Source organism: Amphiprion ocellaris, chromosome 5 (assembly GCF_022539595.1).
Source record: "Amphiprion ocellaris isolate individual 3 ecotype Okinawa chromosome 5, ASM2253959v1, whole genome shotgun sequence".
Lineage (NCBI taxonomy): Eukaryota > Metazoa > Chordata > Actinopteri > Pomacentridae > Amphiprion > Amphiprion ocellaris.
Genome location: NC_072770.1, coordinates 31,877,801 through 31,902,727, shown reverse-complemented (window position 1 = coordinate 31,902,727; position 24,927 = coordinate 31,877,801). Strand labels below are relative to the sequence as shown.

General features: G+C 39.2%; 1 protein-coding gene across 2 annotated transcripts in view; it reads right to left on the bottom strand.

The window, feature by feature from the left end:
* Positions 1–24,927, bottom strand: part of LOC111576659 (potassium voltage-gated channel subfamily D member 3-like) — a 91,539-nt gene that overhangs the window by 46,833 nt on the left and 19,779 nt on the right. The window lies entirely within an intron of this gene.

Genomic DNA, 24,927 nt, shown 5'->3' with positions numbered 1-24,927 from the left:
TTTGCCTCTAAGCAATTGTTATAATGATGTAGTCTTAATCTTATAAGCTTGGAAATTTCATCAGGGACAAGGGTGTTGAGTTTAGCCGAAGCTGAACGCCTGAGTTAACTTCATCAATAACAAGTGAATCTTCTAAACCGGGTGTCAGAACATCCCCTGCTTCTTCTAAGAAAGCTAATTAGGACCTCTGTTTAAATACCATTCTAAAGCACAACAACAAAGAAATTCCTATTGCAGTGGACTTTAATAACTGGTATTCCCTGCTGTAGCTGATCAGAGCACATTGCCATGCATGTGTCTTGTTAATAACAAACCAGTCATTAGGGTCGTTCCTGAAATCCACAGTAGGGACAACTCCCTGTGTACATTTTTACTTAGTTTGACAAATGCATTGCGGCGCATGTCGGGAGACGCCTCTAAACATGATAAATGAGCTTTATCGTACAACAAATAAATTATACCTATCAGCCAAGTCATTAACTCAAAAACCCTGGAGATACAGTATACTCTGTGTGTAAATACACCTGTGCCTCACACCGATTATATCCAATAATGTCATCACGTAGAGGTCACACACAGTGATATGTTTGCAGACTGCGGTTGAGGTCGGGACACCTGGAGGAATGCAGGTGAGGAGGGAGGGGGGGATCCAACACAGTGTGAAGCGAGTGGGATCCATAAATGATGAAGGGCATGAGGGCGGACAAGGCCTGCCTCATGCTTACGGTGGGGTTTTTATTAACTGAGATACATGTTAATTTAGACCTCTACCACCCTGAATCAATCACCACTGTGTGCACGATTACTTGGACTGAAGGAATAATTACTTTAAAAGTTGCTGATAGCTCGACACACCACCGCTGTCGGATTTTAGTGCCTAAGTTCATACCAAGCATTCAAGCACAGAGTACTTTACAGAGATTAGACAAGGAAATCTACATGCACCAGGTCACTCTATGGTCAGACTACGAAATATGTGGACAGGTTGAATTTCTTGAAAACAGCCTGCGAGCTACCTTCATAATTCTGATGAACTCATGAAGAGAAATGGGAAAGTTTTTTCCAGTTGACATGCTCCCAGGCTCCTATTTTAACAGCTTGACAGGGAACAAAATGTCCGTTCTCGTCTCTTGAGATCAGTCCCATCTCTCTGACAAGGTGGGAACTGGAAAGCAACGCAGGTTATGCCTAATGATGAGAAAGAGCTGAAATAAAAACTGAGAGTGAGACTGGATTTGATAAAATCCTTTCCATAATAGCTGGAGGCACGAGGAAATCAGAGGGTAGAAATGACAAGGGATGTAAGATGTGACTGGGGGAAAAGATGAAAGGGAACAACCAAGTGTTTCAGTGTGTAACAGAGAAAGGGAAAGGTTATGTGTGTGTGTGTGGCCCTGCCCGACTGTCAAAAGTGAAACAAAAGGCATCGCACTATAGTCAGAAATATACTGTTATCGATTGTTCTGAAGCTCCACCCCCCCTCCTCGCTCCACGTCTCTTCCATCACCCCCCTGCTTTCATCTTGTAGAAGCTGGGGTTAGTGAGAGAGAACAGAATGTGCTCGTGCTTTTCAGAGCCCTCTACCCACTGCGGTCCTCAGCAGTGGAGCCTATATCCCAACGAACCCCCTTCCCCATTACACTCAGGCTTTGAGACCTCACCTCAAGCCCTCTCAGACCTCAACCTTTAGCAGTCAGCAGAAACCCGCAAGGACACCGTATCTCATTGCATTTTCACCAAAGCCTCTATCACCACAACATTTTTAGGCACGGTCAAGCAGAGCGTCTGTCAGAGGTGGGAAAGCTCGTATTCTGTATTCTGGCGGCAGCAGCAAGCTAAAGAAATGCAAGCACGTGTCGACTTTCGAGGTTAGAAGGGACAAATCTAGCAATAATCAGTGACCACAGTAAACCAGCATGCATAGTTTAAAAATGAGCAAAACTGACAGGACTTTGATTTTAATTAGACTTAATTTAATTCGTAAACCATTCCTCGCAGCTTTTGGGAATGCGATAATGTAAAAATGTATAATTTTTTGGTGATCTCCCACCCACACTTGACACTTTGTTGATCCCTTGTAGCACCGCTCTAACTCCATTCTCAGCAGAGCTTAAATAACTGAAAATCTCTCCTGCTAAATGAGTGGAAAAGTAAGAGTTTTTCTGCAAATGCTCAACAAAAGAGGGACAATTTCAGCCACTGGTAGTGACACAAAACAAAGGGGGCTTAGCATTGCTGTAACACAGGCTTGGGCGTCCAAATAAAGCATTTGAACTTTAAGTTTGTTCACTTGTGCTCGTTTGAGAGGCAAGCGGCTGCGACTGAAAATCAAATAACTCAGTCAACCTTTGCCACCACTCACGGGTGCCTAGTGCAATTCACCTAGAACAAGACCCTGTAATTTACAAATCACCTTTGTTTTGCTGTCTGGGGGTGTCTTTGGTGTCCAGCTGTCAGTGGCTGAGAGAGACATTTGTTTATTGCAGTCAAACAGAGCAAGTAGAAGCACTGCAGATTCCACAAATTACATCCTGCCACTTAGCTGTACCTCTCTCCACTGGGCAAAAGAAAAACCTAGCAACACAGTGCACCGAGATCAAGGCTCTAGTGGATGCAAAGCATGAGAGATGAACTTACTTTCTCTTGTATACACAGGGAAACAGGAATTAATCTCAGGACACATTGTACAGAGGAGGTAGAAGTCATAGGGGAAATAATCTTTCCATTTTTTTTCACCTGCCAATCTCTTTTCTGAATTCAGTTCATTTTGCCTTTCAATACAAGGCATGCCCTCGTGGAATCTGGTGGTCAAATGTATTAACTTTCTAACGGAAACTATTCACTCCGATATATCTAGTTCCCAGTGTTTAACGTGCATACTTTATGTATGCAAAAGGTCATCATGCCTCTAAGTTTTACATGCTACAAATAAAGACAGTCCGAGAAACCAAGGCCATGAGATAAAACCCTGTTTATTTCTCATCTAAAAAAGAAACTGCATAAAAAATCCTGAATTTCAGAAATGTACTGCAACACTATCGTGCAGACCAGTGAAAAAGTATTTTCATATTTACATATTCCTTCCATTTTTGCATAATTCCCACACTTGAATGTTTCCAGTCATCAAACTGTTATTTATATTTATTGAATGTTAGACAGAGATAACCCACATAACACAAAATGCAGTTTTAAAATGGTGATTATTGTAGAATTATTGAAAACCTGTATCACCCATGTGAAAAAGTAATTGTCCCCTGAACCCTAATAAACGGTTGGTCCACCCTTGGCAGCAACAACTGCAATTAAACATTTGTGATAGCTTGTGATCTGTCTTTAACAGCCTCACGGAGGGATTTTGGTCAACTCTTCTCTGCAGAATAGTTTTAAATTGGTCAGCATGAACTGTCCCTTTAAGGTCTTGCCACTGCATCTCAGCTGGATTCAAGTCTGGACTTTGATTTGACCATTCCAAAACCTTGATTTTGTTCATTCTGAGACATTCATAGGTGGACTTGCTTGTGTGCTTTGTGTCATCGTCATGCTGCAGAACTGATCTTTAGGTCATGAACTGTCAGGTGGATGTTCTCCAGGAGGATTTCATGATAGAGAGCAGAATTCATGGCTCATTTGGTAGATTGGTAGATAAGGGGGCAATTACTTCTTCACATAGGGACAACAGTTTTCCTTCAATGAATAAAATTCTGATTTAAAAAGTGCAAAAATATGCAAAAATATAAGATATGTGTAGGGGGGTAAATATAATGTGTGGGCCATTCAAAAACATGCCAAAAACACTTATCGGTACCATACGATGGAAGATAAGACACGTGCAACTGTGAGAAGGTTTAAAGTTTGAAATCTTGGGTCATATTTAGTCTGAGTTGGAGCCTGTGTGAAAAAAAAAAAACTCAACAAAGCAAAACACTATATTCCCCATGTATTCAGTCTGATTCCGCTTATATCGTAAAATGTCTTTCAGCTTCTACTACTTCTTGTTCAAACTGGATTTTCTAGATCGTGTTTTCATGTTTCACAGTGATGTCGTCTTTCTGATCCTCCAGTTACACTTTGAAACAGACGACTAATTGCTAATTGCAAGGAGGAAACCACTGAATCAAAGTTTTCTAAAGACATGCTTTCTTTCAGAAACTTTAGTCGTAGTAGTTTAGAACCGCAGAACCTGGTCATGTTCAGCTTTTAATTAAAAATGTTCTTACTTGACACCTTGGCTGAAAATCACATAACTGTGTTGCAATATTTACATTTAATTTTTCACTTGTCAAAAGAAGAAAGAAAGTTCTCCTCAAGTATTCATTAGCACTATATTATTGCAAGTAAACTTCAGATCAGATGTGATGCTCTCAGCAAATATCTATTGTACAACTACAGAATTTCTAGCCTCATACTTGTCCTTCAATAAGAAAAGAAGAACCAAGTTGACCAGGCTTGAGCAAAACATTGTCTTTTAATTGTTATTGCTGGGTTTTCACATGAGCACATTTTATTGCACACTGATTTAAGCAGCTGGGCAATATACTATGCAGCCTCCCGGCTGCTCACAAATGGGGCAACAAGACTGATTTTAAAAATTTTGGAGTCGGAGCCTCGCACATTTATTATTCAGAAGCTGGGCATAACTTCCACTGGCCTGCAGCGTACAGTACATTTTATATATCATATTACACAGCATTTTTGAGACTGTTACTCTGTAATATCGCTTTCATTTTCAGTCCTATCTATTAGGTTGAGTGCATGTACATATTTCACAGCATTTGTTACTTGTAAAGGATGTTCAGCTGTGTGATATTACAGAAAGTATGAGAAGACATGATTAGAAACCCAATTTCATGTCTGATGTGACCACTACGGAATCATGTGGAGCTTGTGAATAGTTACAGCACTCGGTCTAAGCAGTCAAGGATGAATGCACATTAAAACTCAGACCACATTGAACTCCATGTTCGTGGGGGTCCCAGGAGGATCTCTGAGCAGTGTGATCAGGCACTCATCTGGCTCAGCCTCTGCCTGCAGCCCAGGGGACCGAAGCCTTGTGTTAACAGCATGATAGCGTATGTACGCTGCACCATTACGGAGTTAAACTCACTTTAACAGATGGCCTATTTGGCAGCAGCACTTTAATTAATACCAATGAGGCTTTCAGTTTCCATTGAGTTTTAGGTTCTAGCATGACTCTGTGAACTGCATTTGTTGTCATATGGACGTTTCTTTTCCAGCTGCTTATGGCTGAGTCCACAGACATCCCCTGAGATCGTCTGCCTGTTTTTGATCTGATGGAATTCAACGTGAGTTTTGATTGGTGGGGTACCAACTGCACAGCCGCATTGAAATGAAATTTAGGCCACATATGGCATGTTGTATTAGGATTTTATCTCCCACTGTGTGAAACAGGGCAGAAGAACTGTATCACACCACAGAGTACAGGTTTAATGTTGTAAAATAAAAACCTTATCCTCATATTGGCTGTATTTACATAAAAACTGCACATTTATTCTGAAATTATTCAAAACATGAATGCAGTATTCAAGTTTGCATGATGTAATTATAAAGGAATCATGTTAAAAAACAGCATTATTTATGACTCCTGTTTAAATCATACAGATTAATCATGAAAACTGAGCTCATTCTATCTGCACCTGCAACATCTCTGTGCAAAACCCTTGTTAGATTATATTTGCTGCATCCATAATATTATCCATAACCTAGATAATGTATTCCACCTGTCAATAATCTCATCTAGTTTTTGCAGCCAGTCATTGATTTTTAATTTTCTGTTCATAGCACTGGATATCTTACTTGACTGCAGACATAATTTTAACTGCATATCAAGTAATCAAATGGACAGCAAAGTCTCCCTAATCACAAAGGCCCAATTCGTGTGGTGATACTGCTGAAATATATCTGGCAACCGTGCCGAGGGAAATACAGTAAAAACAGACACATTAATCCATCTCCTGTTATCGCCTAAATACTCCCAGGTGCTTACTGTATTTTTAGCTCGTACAATTAAATCAGCATACATCGTCCAAGCTGGGGAAAAAAATGGTGATATGGACTGCTCACTTTGGCTATTGTTTAATCTCTTTCTCCTACATGGTTTCCAGCTAATTAAGCAGTTTTTAGTACAAATGTAAACTAAATACAGGGCAATCCAAACTTTGTGAGCCCACTTTAGTCCATAATGAGTGAACAGTAAGTAGATGGTAAGCTTAAAAACTGGTCGCAGGATGAGATCAAAAGGCGGCACAGCAACACCACCTCTCATTATCTTACTATGAAACATGGTGGGGGGCCTCTTCATGTTCGATCTGGCTGCACTTTGACAAGGAGGTGTCAGCTGGCAGCAGAGACAGAGAGGAAGTCAGCTCGCTTGCCCCACACGTGCGGAATACAAGCACGAGCTGGAATATATTAACCATGTTTTCATTTACTCGTATTGGTAGAGACAGAACAAAACAATCCAGCTTTGCTTGCAATCAACTCCTCCTGCTCTTTATGTATTTCCGCAAAGCAACTGTTTTACTTGCCCTGTTTTGTTTCACTGGACCTATTAACTTGTTGTGCTGTGTTGTGGCAGCCTGAATAAGACTAGCTCAAATTGCTGCAGCAGTGGTTTTATTGTTATTAGTCTGAAGCCCTGATTGCACTTTATTTCTTGTTGTGTTCCATTATGTTTAAACTACAATTGTACCGTTGAGTTCTTTTCTTTGATTCTGTGAAATAAACTTGAATGAGTATTATGTTTGCCTACGAACCGCATAGAAATGCTAGACTTTTAGATACATTACACTCAAAATAGCTCCATAATCAAACCTTCAAGTTAGCTCCGAGGCTATCCTGTTGATTTATGATAAGATTTGTGCAAATACACCAATACACACACTCCTCTGTCCGTTTATCGACGCATCTGAATTTACAGGAACGGTTTTCAAAATGACAGATGCTTGCGGAATATTGGCTAGCAAACATGTTATTGATGAGGTTGTGGTTGACGTGCCTGCAGGATGCCACCTGTTTGGATGTGGGTGGACATCAATCACAGATGATGATGTACACAGTCATTATCATTAACAGCCTCCACTCGCTTCTCCAGATAACTGCTCTAATGCAACATCAGGCATTATCACGTGGAACTTTTTCCTCACGTAGAGTCACATTAAGTAATTCACTGAGTGTTGGCTCTCTGCATCACATACTCCGGTGAAGACACAAATAAGGCAGTGATAACTCTCATGTACGGCTGTTACTAAAGAGGCAATGGGCACCAATTAGAATCAGTCTTATTTGCTTGCTGTTTGTAGCGGTGCCTCTAAAACGCTGAAATGTCAGAGTTAATGTGTTTTTGAATATCCGCTGCTTTGTCTTTTCATCTGTTGGCAATGAGAGTCTGTAGCACCATGATTCATCAGGTAGCGTGTATTTTTCTTAGAGGTGACATTATTTGATAGAGTAAATTGGGTCTAGATGTAGAATTGGGAGCAGAAGGAGTGGGAGGTGAGAGTGACAGAAAGACACACTAAGACGGGTGAAGAGTTTCGCTCAGTGGGTTGGATAAGTTCATTTGAAAGCCTGCTGCATTCAATGCGCTCAAGTGGTCATCTTGTGGCTCATTTATAAAAGGGTCTGAGCCATCATCATCAGCCACTCAACCATTAACACAGTACGGTCCCACTGTTTCTCATCTCTGGTTGCTGATACTTATGTGAATTAGCGAGGTGTAGAAACAGAGATAAAGGATGACCTGATCAACAACACTAGAAGGTTTGTTGGGAACATTTAAGTACCAGATGCTGCAGCTGGGATCAAAGAGAGAAGCATGATGATGGACATAAAGCACTCAAGTGTTTAGAATGTTTCTTTGTTGACAAGTGAACTATACGGTCCTACTTGTGTGCAATGTTGTTAGTTATTATGGTGCGTTCTCAAATTGTAAAGCTTTTTGTGGACCCCAGGGAGAATAGCTGCAGCAAAGCAGTAGCTAATGTGGATCCTCATAAACTAAAGCACTACAGACTCTGAATTCATTAGTGGAAAGAACATTTAGTCATGTATGATATCTAAGCAGAATTTTTTATGTACTTGTATTTGAGTATTGCTATTTCCTGCTGGGTCATACTCTATTTGTACTGTACTTGGGTGGCGGGAATTGGCTGGTAGCTGCTGCATTTTATTTATCAATGCTGATGAAATTGCATCTAAAATTGAACAGAACCAGGTTGAAACAATCTGTAGTGGCTATTCCTGCACCTATATGGCCACTGTGGTGACTGTACCCAAGTGTCTGACTCGACACACATGCAAAAGAAAATAATATCCGCAGAAAAAATGTTTTAATAATAAAGCACTATTTATTGTAACATAAATTTCTTTGAAACTTGGAAACAAAAAGGCAGAGGATGCTAAAGATACACTGAGGATGTATTTGCTGCAGGCCTTGGATGTGCGTTGCAGTCAAAAGACTGTCTCTCTCTGATAGGCCACACCTTCCTGGCAGCGTCCCTGGCTTTTATCCCCATCCTTCAGCCACTACTATGGGCATAACTTAAGAAAAACAGAAATTAATAAAAGAAAAACAATTATCCTGGCTCCTACAATCACAGATCACCTGAGCTCAAACTAGAACCTGCTGGTAAACCAAACTGCTCCTGGCTCCTACACAATCAGAAACCAAACTAGAGTCAATTTCTAAAATGCATCTCGTGGACAGAGGAGACTTGCTAGAGGAGCTATGAGCAGGTGTGTCCTCCACAAAGTCTTTTCTGCATCCGTGACATAAAAGAGGCATAACACACACCTGTCAGGTGGAATATACAAACCATGTGAGGAGAACTGACCAATGTGTGTTATACATCGCTAAACTGGAATGTACATCACTCTTTATTTATAAAGCACTATTTTGTGTGCTCAGACTCTTTCATACTTCACCGCATGTGTGATAAATAAAAACATTAAAATGTACAGTGATACATTCTTGTTGCATTATGCCACGATGTGAATTAAATTGCAAGTAACTATATACTGTAAGTTATCGTGACCACTGTTGTGCTCATCAGACAGTGATCATAAAACACATCGGTAGGTTGTAACACTCCGCTCGCATCTCTAGTGGGAGTTACTAAGACGGGAGGGGAGAAGTTGAGGAAAGGAATCAAAGATGTGCAATTAGTGTAATGAGATGTCTGTCAAGGCTCTTATATGTGTGGTAAAGACTTTGCAATAATTTGAGTGTCAACAATTTAGTATCCAACCAAATGCGAAATATGGTCACAACCTCACCCATTGTTCCTAAGTTATGCAGTTGAATAATGAACAGAAAAGTGTTTTTGCAGAACATTTTGATGCCACAGTGAAGCTGACCCTCGGCCCCGTGGATATGAAATGTCATCACTTCATAATTTCATCCTATTGTGTGAAAATTTGTCATAATTAGCAAATTAATTCTTAAGTTACGGCCAAACGTGTTGATGTGAGGTCACAGTGATCTTTGACATCCAAAATCCAATTAGTTCATCATTGTGACCAAGCAAACACGTGTGCAGAAATTAAGGAAATTGACCCAAGATGTTAGATCATGTTCAGGTGAATGGGATGGATGGACAGCGAGAAAAATAAGTACAAGTATTGCAGCAAATTAAAATAAACATGATGAAGTCACATTATAGTGGCTCAGCACCACAAAACAAGAGAACTGACAATAGGTTTGTTTTTAATGTTTTGTTCAGTCGCCTACTGCTTGTATTTTACCAGTTCAATGCATCAGACTGAGGCAGGTAATTACACTTCTGGAGAGGGTTTGTTGCAAATTGTCCTTTCATGTGTGTATAGTCAAAGCAAATGAGTTAAAAAGGACAGACTTAAAAGCTGTAGCCTCAGACTGCACTAATTTGTTAAATAAGTGTGCTGCTATTTTATTGCTCAATTTTGTTTTTTTTCTGCATTTCTAGATATTGTCATGTCTTGTTGGTTAGGTTTTACTAAAAATCTCCCCTACCGATCTTTCGTAATTCATTCAGTCTCTGATTTTTTTTTAGTGAAGCTGACTTTAAGTTCTTAAGCTGCATGACACAGCTCCCCACAATCAGTATTCCAGTTCAGTCACAGAAAACACATCAATTTACACACCAGATGAACTACTGTTGTGCTCATTTACAGCAGTAATCTTGCTAAAGTGAAAAATTGCAATTGGCAAACTTTGCTCCTCTGACAGTAATTTGCAGCATGCTTATTAAATACCCACCTGAGTCTCATGGGTGGCTATCAGCACAAGGAAACTGCTCAGAGGGGTGTCATTTATACATTTTCCTGGTGTAATCAATGTTGGAAAACCGTGCAGAGAAAAGCAGCTTCATTTTGCAGGTAAAAAATTATGGGTTTGATACATGGCCATGATGGAACTCTCAGCAAGTGGTATCTTGTTAGACCTGGCCACACTCAGACAAGGAAGTACATTAAACAAGTTTAGATGGCTCACTTGCCTTCAAATTTATCAGGTAATTACCGTTTTTTTTTTTTGTGAAAAATGTCTTGAAGACCATTTTTTATGGCAGCGATGAAACTGTATCTGAGCCAAAACTCCGACAGTCACAATGGTTTCCATAAAGAGCACCAAACAAGACAGCCTGTCTATTGTGTTGAGGACAGTGGAGGAACACATTCCTGACAGCTCAAGGGAAGAAGCATTGTGCTGCCGCTTCGTCTGAGGAGACAACGACAGAAGAGAAAAGGCCTCTCGAGACAATTTAAACCGAGTTGGTTCGTCTCCATGGTGACTCCTCTGCCCTGGTTCTTCCGGTATGACTTGGTGCTAACAAGATGTATCTGCCCAAGTATAAGCACAGACAACACCTCACAATGGCAAGGTCTTCCTGGGCTCATCATGAGTTACTGGAACTTAAAAACGATTAATCTTGAGAAATGTGTTTACACACAGCCATTGTACAATCTGGCAGCTTATTTTGGCTGACGAGACCTCTTTTCTAAGGTTTATTTGCATGTACATGCTGTGCTTGATTAATATCTCCTGCATTCTACCTCAACTTATACATTTGTCATTCTAATTATCTCACGGAGTTTGCTATCTTTATAAAATTGACTGTCTGCCCCCGTCGTTAATGTTTCTCTCTCTTAAGTCTTCTAATCTAGCACTGCACATATTTATATTAGTGGCAGATTTGCTACTCATAATATGTTGTCATTTTTTGAAACAGGTGGTGGTTGATTTCAGACAAAAGCTGGCTTCTCATTTTTTAATTGTCCACCTTCAATTTATTCAACAGTTTCTGGCAGATATTATTAAAGCCAGGCAGCTAATAAACATGTAAAATTAGATTGATTCATCTTTCCAACGTATTGCTGTTCAGATGTTTACCTTGAATTGCCTCCTTGGCGGAGAAATAACAGTCTATGTTGTTACTGCAGCAAAGCATGCTAATATTTGGAGCTAATAATACATAAAATCCATTCGTTATAAACTTGTCCTAATTCTGGTTTGGCAAAGGTGATAAAAAGTGAATAATCATGTCTGAATAATTAAACATGAAGTAAATAATTATTTCATTATTATGACTATAAATGCTATGTCATGAAGTTATGGTATATTTAACACATACACAATTTAATCTGTGATTATACAACCATCTAGAGTGGCGTTGCATGATAATACCAGCATATTGTTGATATTGGCTGATAAAAGCTTCAAAATGAAATATGGCATTGTCCAAAAGTGTAGACTGGCAGGCAAATATGTGGAAGCTGATTAATGCTTAACGCTGCGTTCCCAACATGAGGATGCACACATACACACTCATGTTGGGAAGCTGGTGAACGTAAAAGAATGACAATTATGTCTGTGGTGGGGAGGTTTTGTAAAGGGTTGGAAACTGATAGCAATGTAGCTGTTTGTAAAGACTGATGAGCATCAATCATAAGAGGAGGAGCAACATCACACTCCCTACTCTGCAAATGTAATAACCCATTTTAAGAGCAGTCATCCTGATCAGTAGAGTGAACTTATGAAGAAGAAGCTTTAGGAACAGACACCAGTGGAAAAACCCTGTAAGCAGTCTCTTCTCCACTCCTTAAACAAAGCCAAAAAATAAGACCACAATCACCCCCAGGGCTTCCTGAGGGGAAGAGAATCGAAGGCATTTTAAGTATTCATAACATGAAGACATACAGAATGAGCTCAGGATGCCCATTAAAATGTAGCAAGATGTCTTCACCTGGTGAAATTCAGCTTTTTAGATGGTGCAGGGTCTGTTGGAACAGAAGAGCGCTTTAGCTAGGTATACTACTGAATATGATTTGCCATTTATGTCCCAACTAAGAAGAACTGAACTGGAATGCTGCTGGACACATATGAAGAACATTATGAGAATATCAACTCAGAACAGTCATCCGAAAGCACGACAGTACCATAAGTTAGTAAAGCCAGGGTCTCCTCTGCAGCCTGCTTTTCTTTACCTTTGTGGTTAATCGACTACTATTTTTGTTACTTTTTAAGTACACCGGCCATTTGAAGTACAGAAAATCCAACCAGGCCACTTCCCTGCCCATGTAGCTTGCAAATACCTCAGTGCTGATAGTAACGGATTTTCAGCAACGTCTCCCAATGAGATGAGAAATTGAATAGATTATAAAAAGGCAGAGATGCTTATTGTCGTACAGAGAAATTCACCTCTCATAGATGAATTACTGTGTAGGTTGTAGGCTGAACAGTCTTTCAGCCTCACTCATTTTACGGTAAAAAGAGGGCTACATTTTCACAGACGACTGAATGTGCCGATGTTTTCTGCACTTTTGTTTGCACACAAGCTGACCTCACTGCTGCAGAGATTTCTGTAGATCAGAGTAAAGTGCATCTGATACAAGCTTACAGTTTTAAAGGTTGAATAGAAACAAAATGGGCTCCTTGTCTGAAATAATTATTAATATATTATTAAGTTTAAGCAAGTGGTGGAATAAAGTTTTCGGACATCCTTAAAATTTGACAATTTCACAGACACAAAAAAATACAAGTTATATATATTTTTGTTTATTGTTTAAAAGAAAAAGTAACAAAACTAAATTCTTGACCGTTTCAATATGTCAGTTCTCAACATTGTCGATATCAGAGTCAACAAATAACAGAGAATGTGTTCAAAACTGAACAAAAAATAAATAAACCATCACATCATCAAATTAATATTTAGTAGTCCTGCCATTAGCACGCAGTAGAGCTCTAATCCTGACTGCCATGTTCCCCATGAGCCTTTCACACTGTTCAGGGGTAATCTTGTCCCATTCTTTTTGAATTACTGTTTTTAATTCTTCTAAATTCTTTGGTTTATGCTTTGAAACAGACCTACTCTACCACAAATTTTCAATGGGGCTCATGTCCGGGGATTGAGTTGGCCACTCTAAGACCTTGATACTGTGCTCCTGCAGCCAAGTTCTACTGGTCCTGAATGTGTTCAACGGGCATTATCTTGTTAAAACATCCAGTTTTGACCTTGACACAACAGTGCATGTGCAGAAGGGAGCATGTGGGTTTGAAGAATGGCACAATACTTTGCAAAGTTCAATGTGCCATCCCAGACAGTGAGATAACCAACACCAGCAGCACTCATGCTTCCCCAAACCATGATACTGCCTCCACCATGCTTGACAGTAGGTACTGTACATGCTGGAGATAATTCTTCACCTGGCCTTCTGTGTGCCCTCACATTAGCAGGAGGAAGATAAAGCTGGAAACTGGACTCATCTGACCACACAATCTCTTTCCAGCTCCTTGCTGTCCAGTTCTTGTGTGCTTGGGCCCAACGACACCGGACTAATCTCTGTCTCTCATTGATCAGGGGCTTCTTGACAGCCTTGTAGGACCTTAAGCCATGATCTAAAATTCGGCCACGCACAGTGTGGGTGAAACACTGGACACCAGTTTGGTTTGGCCACTGCTGCTGAAGCTCCTGTGATGTCATTCAGTGGTTTTCCTGTACATGCAGATCAGGATGCAGTTATTTATTGCTGAAGAGACCCTTGGATGCCCAGATCTTGGTTTGTCTTCCAAGCTGTTGCTTCGTCTGTATTTCTGCAGAGTGTATCCAACTGCTGAAGGACTGCATCTTCACTTCCTGGCTAACTGGCAGCAGCTGTACCCCTCCTGGCTGAGAATCTGTATCTTCAAGCGTGTTTCCTGTGTTAGGCCCCTTGTTTTAAGCATTTTTGTCTCTGAAGGACTGTTAAATGTTCTGGCTTTATATAGACATGAAGCACTGCAACAAAAATTGTGTCTTTTAATAAAAAACACAACCTTCATTAGTGGATCACTGGTAGAATAGTGACTCACTACTCAGAAAATAAGTCTATTTTAAGTTTTTAATGGCTTTTTTAGGATTTGGTTAGTTTTTTGGCTGTGACTGTACTAAAAGAAATTGCACTTGAAGCCCTAAGAATGATTCTTAATTCTTAACATTTCACAAATGCATGTCCGAAAACTTTTTTCCACTACTGTATTTAACCTACTCATTTAATCTAATTTATTCAACAGAGTGAAAAGAGTACACTATGTCGATTTATGTTCTTTCATTTGGCTTTATTTACTCTTCAAGGCACCTATTTTCACAAGATCCCTGTGGGCAGATATTACATTTATATTCTTGTTTGTTATTTGCTCTCATCGGGGCTATTGTCTCGGACAGAAAACCATCATCTTCCAAGTCTGTTAAAGGATGAAGTTCACACTTCTTTTAGAAAATGTTGCATGAAATTAAATATGGCATGTTAACATGTAAATTGAAATAATTTATTTTCTTATTTTACCCAGTGAATATCTACATTTGAAAAGGATTGTATTTTATGTCTGCATCAGCCAGTGGTCCATTGAGATAACAGTAAGGATTAGAACAAGTTAATTCCACTACAGGAGAGATTTAATATTCTATGTAAATAATAGGGGGCTGCACAGTGGAGTAGTGGTTAGCACTTTCGCCTTGCAGCGAGAAGGTCCCTGGTTCGCGTCCCGGCTTTCCCGGGATCTTTCTGCATGGAGTTTGCGTGTTCTCCCTGTGCATGCGTGGGTTCTCTCCGGGTACTCCGGCTTCCTCCCACAGTCCAAAAATATGCTGAGGTTAATTGATCATTCTAAATTGCCCGTAGGTGTGAATGTGAGAGTGATTGTTTGTCTTTGTATGTAGCCCTGCGACAGACTGGCGACCTGTCTAGGGTGTCCCCTTCCTTCACCTGAGTCAGCTGGGATAGGCTCCAGCCCCCCCCCCGCGACCCTAGTGAGGATTAAGCGGTGTATAGATAATGGATGGATGGATGTAAATAATAGAGGAATATGTGGATACATCACTAGTGGCTTTGGCCAAAATGAATTCAGAAATGAAAATATTGGCATAATGGCAAAAATCCAACATTGTGCATCCCGTAGCACATTTAAGTCCACTTTGAATGACATCAAAGCCAACAGGGACATCTAAATTATATTTACAATAAAATGGTTAAAGTGCACTTTCAGTCGAAAATATTAAATGTAATAAATATAAAACAAACTAGAGAGTCCCACAATATCCTTTTACAAAAAAATGGTGCACAATTTTGGATTAGGCACCTTAACTGTACACGTGTTGCACATTGTATGAAATTGGCATTTGTATAACAGTATATATTTGCATTGTAACTCTAACTATTACAGAACAGTTGTTCCATGCCTAAAATGATCCTAAAGGGATTGTCTCTCGCTTGACATGCTTCACACACTGGAGGCCGAAATGCTGTTATTGCTGTCAGTGTTGACATTACAGTTGTGGAAGCAATTTTCAAAGATGTTTAAGACAGCAGGAATGTGCACCTACAGTCAAATGTCAAAGTAATTCAGACTTGACCTCAACTCAAGAAAAGAAACGTGAGCAATGCTGTTAATGCATTCTCTGAAGTCTGAAGTGAGTTTTCCCTCGGTGATTGTGGCAGTGGTGACAAACATACCACCAACAGCTGCTGTACAGTTTGTCACGACCACTGAAGATTACAAAGACCTTAAAAAAAATGCTGAATGTTCATTGTGCTCTTTACATGATTCAACAGCAGGACACGATGGGACGTGCCAGGCTTTATCGCCAGCTTCCGCACGCAGGCGTGTGGGAATAGGAGGAATACATTATCCAAGCATTAAACACGAGTACTCCACTCTTCAAAAGCTGTGCACTCTGTGACTTTTCCCAAGATGAAGCTAATGTCCTTGTGCGCCAGGTGTTTTGCTGCATGTACAACACCTTGAATGAAATGACCTTGGGAGGAAATAACACATTGGTGAGCTTGTTCCTGTGGTCCAAAGAGAGTCACTGCCCAGTGAAAGAAATGGTTCAGTGACATTGTGAAGGCCAAACAGAGCCAGCAGCAGCCCACAGACAGAGCTTGACTATGAGGAAAGGGCTCCCACCCATTTACACCTTCATCCATGTGGCCTCTATTCTCATTCCTTGTGACAACATGTTCACTGACAGCTCTATGGCCTTGTCGGTTTAATTGGTTTGTTCGGCTATATTGCTTCTGTCCTTGCACTTTAAACCCTATATGTCAACTTTGTCCAAAATGTATGTTTCTGTCTTCATAGGAGTACCTTCTATACTTCATATAAATTTTAAGCGACCACTGCACTAATTGGAAGGTAGTGGTAATATGTTAATCTATGCCTTAAGTCTAGACAGAAAAATCAAAACAACTATTGGACTCATGGTTCCCTGAGGTTGAATTCTACTAACTGAGGTGATCCCATAATAAAGGTACTTTTTAGTGAAACCCCTATTTTATAGACAGCAGTTAACTTTCATGCTTACAGTATGAAAATAATAAAATAACTTGTCTTTCACCAAAATCAATCCAAAAATAAGTTTACTCAACATTTAGTTGCCAAAAGGTGTGTTAAATGTTCCTTGTTCCCCACCCCCCTCTTCTCTCATCCCTCCCCCTCCCCACCCCCTCTACCTCTTCTGTCCATCTCAACCCGCCGTGTAGCAGCAGATGGGTCCCCCCTATATGAGCCAGGTTCTGCTCAAGGTTTCGTCCCGTTAAAAGGGAGTTTTTTCTTGCCACTGTCGCCTGAGGGCTTGCTCTGGGGGTTCAGGCATGTGGGTTCTGTAAAGCGTCTCGAGACCATTTGAATTGTAATTGGTGCTATATAAATAAAACTGAATTGAACTCAATTGAAAATTGAAAACACCCATTCAGGATTAAATACCTGCAAAACTAACAATACAGCCATCACCCTGAGCATAACTTTTTGCTTTGTACCAACTTCCAAATGTTAGAATGCCAGGTTTTACACTTGGATGGTGAACATAGCGAGCAGGACACCTGTCTCACATCAGTAAGTGAAATGCACCAGTGGTAGCAACATCCATCCATACATACATTATGTATACGCCGTTTAATCCGTATTAGGGTCACGAGGGGGCTGGAGTCTATCACAGCTGACTTATGGTGAAGGCAGGGGACACTCTGGACAGGTAGCCAGACTGTTGCAGGGCTACATATACAGACCAAAAAACCACACTCGCATTCATATCTATGGGCAATTTAGAATAATCAATTAACCTCAGTATATTTTTGGACTGTGGGAGGAACCGGAGTACCCAGAGAAAACCCATGCATGCACATGGAGATCATGCAAACTCCATACAGAAAGATCCCAGGAAGGCCGGGACGGAACCGGGAATCTTCTAGCTGCAAGGCAAAAGTGCTAACCACTACACCACTGTGCAGCCCTGGTAACAACAAGACATGATGGAACCAGCTTTTGTAAGTTTATGAGTACCACGTCTCAGAACTTTTATGAGATTAGATGCAGCCTTGCCTTTCAACCACTTGAGTCTTGATTTAGACAAGCTCAGTTACTTTAGAAGCAACTAGTACGTGCATTAAGTAATTTCAAGTACCAGGAATACAAATCTGGGTTTGAAGTGTTGTTTGCATGTATCAGCAAACGCAAGGTGAGTCATTGCAAGGTTTCTGAGAGAACAATGGTTGGCTCTCAAGTCGAGGCTGCTTCAGGCTCACTTGTCAGTCGGGACCATCTGTATAATCCTTCAGACTCACCAGATTGTTGGCTGAGCAAACTTTCAATGCCAAGAGTCCTTACTTATCAGTCGTAAGTGTTTTATGTCCCCACAGCAGGAGAAATCCATCTGGAGATAACGGTGCTTCTGAAAACCCTATGTTTGTGTAATTGAATTCTGACAGCCCAACAGATTTGTCATTATAGCATTAACTAAATATAGAGGTGAGTGAAGCTCTCATGTAACCTCTTAAAAAGGATGTCAAGGATTTCCAGGATGAAGAAGCAAAGCCGCTGAGAAGAGGATGACGAGGAGAGAGAGAGAGAGATATTTCCAGAAACGAGAAAAGGAAATCTTCACGGGGCACTGTTTCAACAAGTGGGAGCCTTTAAATGATTCATATGGCACAGGCTTTCTACTATTTGAATGGTGCACTGTAAAAATGACCTCATCTCCATTCAGAAGAACACATTGTGGTCATCAGACCACCAATGAGCTATCCAAGGAATATTTTTTGAATTATGAGACTGCACCTCGAAATTACTACTAAGAATATATTATTTTTATTATTATTTTTATTATTAAAATTAGGCAAAGCATCCTTTATTATCTAACTGAGGGTGCAGTTTTACCTTGCTTGCTTAATAAAAGCCAGAATGCCGAAGTGAGTGCCTCATTTCAGATGCGCTCTGCTCCTTCTGTGTATGTTATTTATCAAACAGACACACCAGCCTGGAAGCACAGTTGGCGTAACATCTGAGGCGTACTTTGTGTATTATCAGCGAAGTGCACAGATCTTCTTTTTGCATATGCATTTAAGGGAATGCTGTACAAATAACAGAACCAGGTGTCATAAGTGCATTTATTTTATGTTCCCCTAAGTTTACTTCGACTGAGATGTGTTTTGTATCTTAAATGAATGATGGTATGATAAAGGAAGACCGTGGTGGAGAATGATGACACAATAATGATTAGTGCACCACAAAAAAGCACAGATGTGAGCTGCACTGAATTTATTAAAATGCCAAAAACAGAAATGACTATGTTATTGTTGCATAGTTGTGCAGCTGACAGGAAGTAGTTTAAAAATGAACAGCTCTGTGACAGTATCTGGTTTGAGAAAAGTGCTAATGTCAGACTACTCACATTACCACAATGCTAGGATGCTAATGTTCAGCAGGTATAATATTTACCGTGTTCATTGTGTTAGTTTAGTGTGTCAAAATGCTAACATTTGCTCATTAGAAAGCAACACAAAGTAAAGCTGAGGCTGAGGGGAAGGTCATGAATTTGCAGGTGTTTGGTCCTAAACCAAACTATTGAGCAAATCATGAGAGAACAAGTGTGGGGATTAACAAAATTGTGAAAAGGCAACAGGACTACACTGTAGGACAAGAAAGACCAATATCTTAATCTTAAAGCTTAGAACTTTAGACAACAAAAACAACCTTTTTGATCTCAACACCCATTTGATATTCTTTCATATGCCTGAGTGACATCTGCCAAAGACCACAATTATTACTCCTCAGCAAGCCTCACTTTCATCTTCTAAATCCTTTTTAAATTATTAAAACAAAAAAAGGTTCTGATACAATAAGCAGAGATGTGCTCTCCTGAGGCTGAGTACACAGAAAAAAATCAATAGTGGCAATCACCGTTAGATGTGAGGTGACAGCTTTGTGGAAAACAAATCCATGCAATCTCCTGAAGAGTTTTTAGAAAGAATTGACAAACAGTAATTCACAAGTGCAAAACAAATGAAAGCAAAATGGGCTTGTCTGGCACATACATAAAGCCATGAGCAGCAGCAGTGAGGCCCCACCTGCACTCTTTATGTGTGACCCCTTAGCCACCGAGAAGTGCCATTAAATTAAGCCAAAAGTGCAACTGACAATTGCTGCCTCATTATGGGCCACTTAGAAAAATTCAGAAACCACAGTGGTGTCCAGACAAGCAAATCAAGAATACATCACAATAAAGCCTAATGAGACCAATAATAACTTTAATGACCCTGAAAGCAAAAGCCCGAGACAAATATAGGAGTCACATCACCTCTGGAACAAATTCTGGTTTAAAGATAAATTTTGGCATTCTGATGAGACAGAATAGTGCAGATGAAGTTGTTTAAGAGACAGACAGGCGGGCTTACTATGAAATCTGTACTGGTTTTACTGGTGTTAACCATCATGTGGTACATCCCTGAGCAAACAGTAGGATTTCTTAATAGGGTATTAATCTAAAAGCACTGTACTAGAGAAACTGAGATAAAATGTGAATGTAATGGAAGCAGGAAGCCAGTTTCTTTTTACTGCGACCTCAATAACAAAAAAGTCATTTAACTGGTGGATTTGCTGGAAATTTAGAGATGAAAACAGTCGTAAATCATGAGTGCAGCAAAGAATGTTTGAAATGCTATATGACTTTATCAGGTGGAAAAGAAACAGATGTACCTGATGGTACTTCACAGGGAAAATGTGATAAGATACAGATCTATTCAGGAAGACATAAAACAAGCTGTAAGAGGGATCTGATAAAAGCAAGACAATGCTTTGTAATTTCAACCTCTGACGATGAACCACTAACCTGAGTCAGTCACACAAAAGCAGAACAGAACATGCTAAAGTAGCACACACTGTGAAAAAACACTAGACAACCAAATACAAAGAGGAGTTTTTGAGCAAATGCTTCTTTGTGCCATTATTTACAGAAAAAAAACCCTAAATCTAATTTATAATTCTAATGAAATAAATCTACCACCGTAAAAAAGTGTATTTGAGCTGTAATCGAAGTAAAGTACAAGTGAAACTCACAGGTCTTTCTGTGGTGCTGACGGTGCTCTGCTTTTATGCATTCTATCAACTTGAAATCACTCTTCAGTGAAAGTGTGAAAATTAGGTTTACTCATTCAGCACTGTGCACATGATTGCTTAAAATTTTCTGCTGCAGTTCAACTGCAGTTTTCTTTGACTGAGGTTACAGATGAAAAAAAATATGACAGAACGGTAGAGGTGTAATGATAAAATCATGTTTAACATTTACACAATATAACTAATTAATGGAACATTCTTAAGTCAGGGGTGTCACACATGCGGCCCGTGGGCCAAAACCGGCCCTCCAGAGGGTCCAATCCGGCCCACGGGACGACTTTGCAAAGCGTAAAAATTACAGAGAAGACATTAACTGCAAATTGTAAGTTTGTAAAACTATAAATTTAAAATAATTGCTAGACCATGACAAGTTGTTTTGATCATAAAGTATGATACTACATTATTCATTGTTCTTTTGTGTCTCATTTTAGTTTTTTGTTTTATAGACTTAAACAGACTTTATTAATCCCCACAGGGAAATTTAGTTTTTACAGCAGCTGGATATTCAGCCAGGGAGTAAATAACAGACAACACAGAATACATTTGTTGTCTCTTTTGTCTCGTGTTTTTGTGGTTCTGTGTTTCCTTTTTATCTAGAATGCATTGTCTATTTTTTTGGCGCTTTGTTTCTTAAATTTGTCATTTTTTGTCTTGTTTGTGAACATTTGTTTAATTTCATTTGTCTCGTTTTTGTCATTTTGCTCATTTTTTTGTTGCTTTGTCACTTTTTTGTCAAATTTTTTGTCTCTTTTGTGTTTTATTTTGTGTCGTTTGTCTCATTTTTTGTCATTTTGTGCCTCGTTTTTGTCATTTTGTGTCTCGTTTTTGTACAATTTTGTCTTTCTTGTTTTTTTGTCTGACTTTGGTCGTTTTGGTCATAAAGCAACACTTATATCACTCATATCGTGCACAACACTATATCATTCAGTTCCAGATACCTGTGACTAAATGTTTTGTTCCTTTGTAGACAAACTGTGATCTGTAAGTTGTAATGTGCAAAAAACTTAGGCATAATGTTGTTGAGATTGAATTTTTTTTTCTGAAGAAATTTCAGGTTGTTCATAATGTTTTGTGAAAAGATAATTCCTTAAATGTGAACATTTTCAGAACATACTTTTTTTGCACTAAAACAAAGGAAAGACTTGGAGTTGTCATTATTTATAGATTATTATGCTGTGATTTTACTGGTCCGGCCCACTTCAGATCAAATAAGGCTGAATGTGGCCCTTGAACTAAGATGAGTTTGACACTCCTGCCTTAAATAATAAGTTTGGCTGCTGTACCAAATCTCTGGGTTAAAACATATGGAAAATTCTGAAATAAAATTTGGACATCTCTCTCTTTATATGTGAACTAAACAGAATGCAGTTTTGTTGTTAGTTCACAGATTGACCCTGTTTTGTATATAGCTAGTAAAATCATTTAAAAAATCTCAGCATAATTCACATTTTTTCACTGTATTAAATTAGTAAAATATATCAATGTTTCTACAGTTTCATTATTCAAAAGAAAAAATAAGTATAGAGGTTTAAAATGGTAAATAAATCATTTAAATCATTATTTTACATCTATTCCTAATTCGATAAATTAAAGATATCTTGTAAAATCACATGAAAAAGTATTAATTGACATGTTGCCTGTAAACACCAAGGATATTTGTGAGTAAGATGGTGGCTAGTGGCTGCTAAGAGCTCATTATACAGCTCTGGAAATAACTGTAAGACCACTGTTTTCTACCTTTTCCTTTGAGGTTCTTGGTAAAGCCATACTGCATTTTCTTTTAAATGTCCCTTTTTGTCAAAGTTCTCTTCTTTTATGTTGAGTGATAATTCAGTTTGGATCGTCTGTTGATTTTATGTGAAAGTGTTTCAGTTTTAATACATTCTATTTTTTAAACATATTGGATTGCATGTATTCTATTGTTATAAGACTCTTTTTTTTGTGATTTAAGAAGATGCTGTGATTATTTAACCACTTTGATAAATTAAAACTAAGTTATTAGTGTTAAAGGCCAGTTGTGTAGACTTTGTAAAAGAACACAATAGGCTGCCTAATAATTATTTCCAGAGCTGTCTATGTGCTGCAGTTATGCCAAACATTTTGCCTTGTAACCATTAATACCCAGCAGGAAGGAATCCCTACAGTTTTGACAAATTCTTCTCAGAGAAATAAGGTCAGATCTTATACTCTCCCAGTGAAAAGCACAAACGATCCACAATGTGCAGAATTCTGTGGTTCTTTAACAACTATTAACACACAAGAGAAATCAAAACGTGAATGAAAATATAAAGAAAAAAATCTCAGATACTTACATGCTTTTGCACTAATTTCCAGTAACAGTCTTATACTTGAACAGCAATCCGCTTTTGTGTATTTGATGTTAACTTTCAACTAAGTTAAAACGAACAGTTAAGGGCTTCTGGGGAGTAATTTGACTATATTTTAGCTCCATTTGTAGTGTTGAACGAATGTTTGATGATTTCTGCCACAATAATTGTTGCATTAAATTTAGATTCTCCCTTGATTACACCAGGACCTCTGTATCTCCGTGCTGAATTAACTGGTACCCATGACACATTTTACTTGGAGTGAAACAGATTAGATCGCTGACTCCCCCTTTAATATTAACAATAAATGATGTGTCAGACATTCTGTTAGAGATCCATCATGATCCTGCAGCTCTCTACAGCCAAACAGAAGTCCATCAGCATCACGTAATGTGTGACAACCGGCTGTGTTTTGTTGTTGGCTTCTGATATTCAAATTATTTTACTGGACAGCAATGGCACATGATTATTCTGTTGCTCAAAGGAGAACCAATCTGCCAGTCCAAGCTGCTATTTATTACAGAGTGCTCAGAAATGGAGGCAGCACTTTGAAATTTAAATTTGCTATGCAGTTCAGTCGGTCAATTCACTCCTCTAGTTGGTTTCAGTTGGTCAGAGTGTCCTGTTGACCACAGTAATATTTCAATAGCATCGAGAAAGTTGCCTTGAGTTTTCTGTGGGCCTTCAGAATTTATTTTCAAGTGTAATAATTGCAAGGCCAAAAGTATGAAATAGAAAAAAGATGTTCTTTAGTAGGCAACTTGAGAAAGACTCCAGGGCTGAGCATTGGTGAAGCGAAAGAAAAAATAAAATTCTCTGCAGTTGTAAGGCAACAGAGAAGGCAGCAGGAGATACTTAAACACACGAGAATGTGGTGGCGAACAGCTGTCATGGGATAGTTTTTAGAAATGCACTGAATCAGAATTTTACAGACAGTCTTGACAGTTCAATGGTATCATGTAACAGTAACGTTGTTCAAATACGCAGAAATTGCCTAAAACACATCAGTGTTCTCCATCCCACCTCTCTGAGCCGACACCTTTTCTCTAGGTTTCGGGACTCATAAACAAGTTCAACCCAGTGTGTGAATTCAGCACAGAGAAGGAATAAAGGTTCACACAGTGCAGGGAAAAAGATGCTTTCCTAGTGTGTAGTGCTGAAAAGGAAGTGCTTGCTGCTGCTATGAAGATATGCCATTTGGTCTCATCGGTGCGCCGTGCTTCGGCAGGAATCCAACGGCCTGTGGGGGATTTTATATCCATCAGGCTACATTTTTAAGCTTTTCAGCTTGATACTTAAACTATTTAAGAGTTTAATAAAGCTGCAAGACAGAATCCAATAGCTGCAATTCAATTCTTGGGAAACTTTGCTTGTTAGAGGAATTTAAACACTGTGTAAATATTTCTACTACAGGGAGGCACTACACAACAACTAACTGTCATTAACAGTCTGATATCAGACGGGTAAAAAGACACCAATAACTCATACCATGACAGAAATTCAGAATGTTACAAAACCTTGTGTACCTGCCAACGAAAAGAGTGTTCAAGCATACACTGCCTCAAATGTATCAGCACATTATACTTCATGTTATAGTAAGTTTAATTAACAGCATGGAAGCACAGTAGGAGGGAAAAGGTTGAAGGAAGAGACAAGGCATCAGAATGAGATAACGGAAAG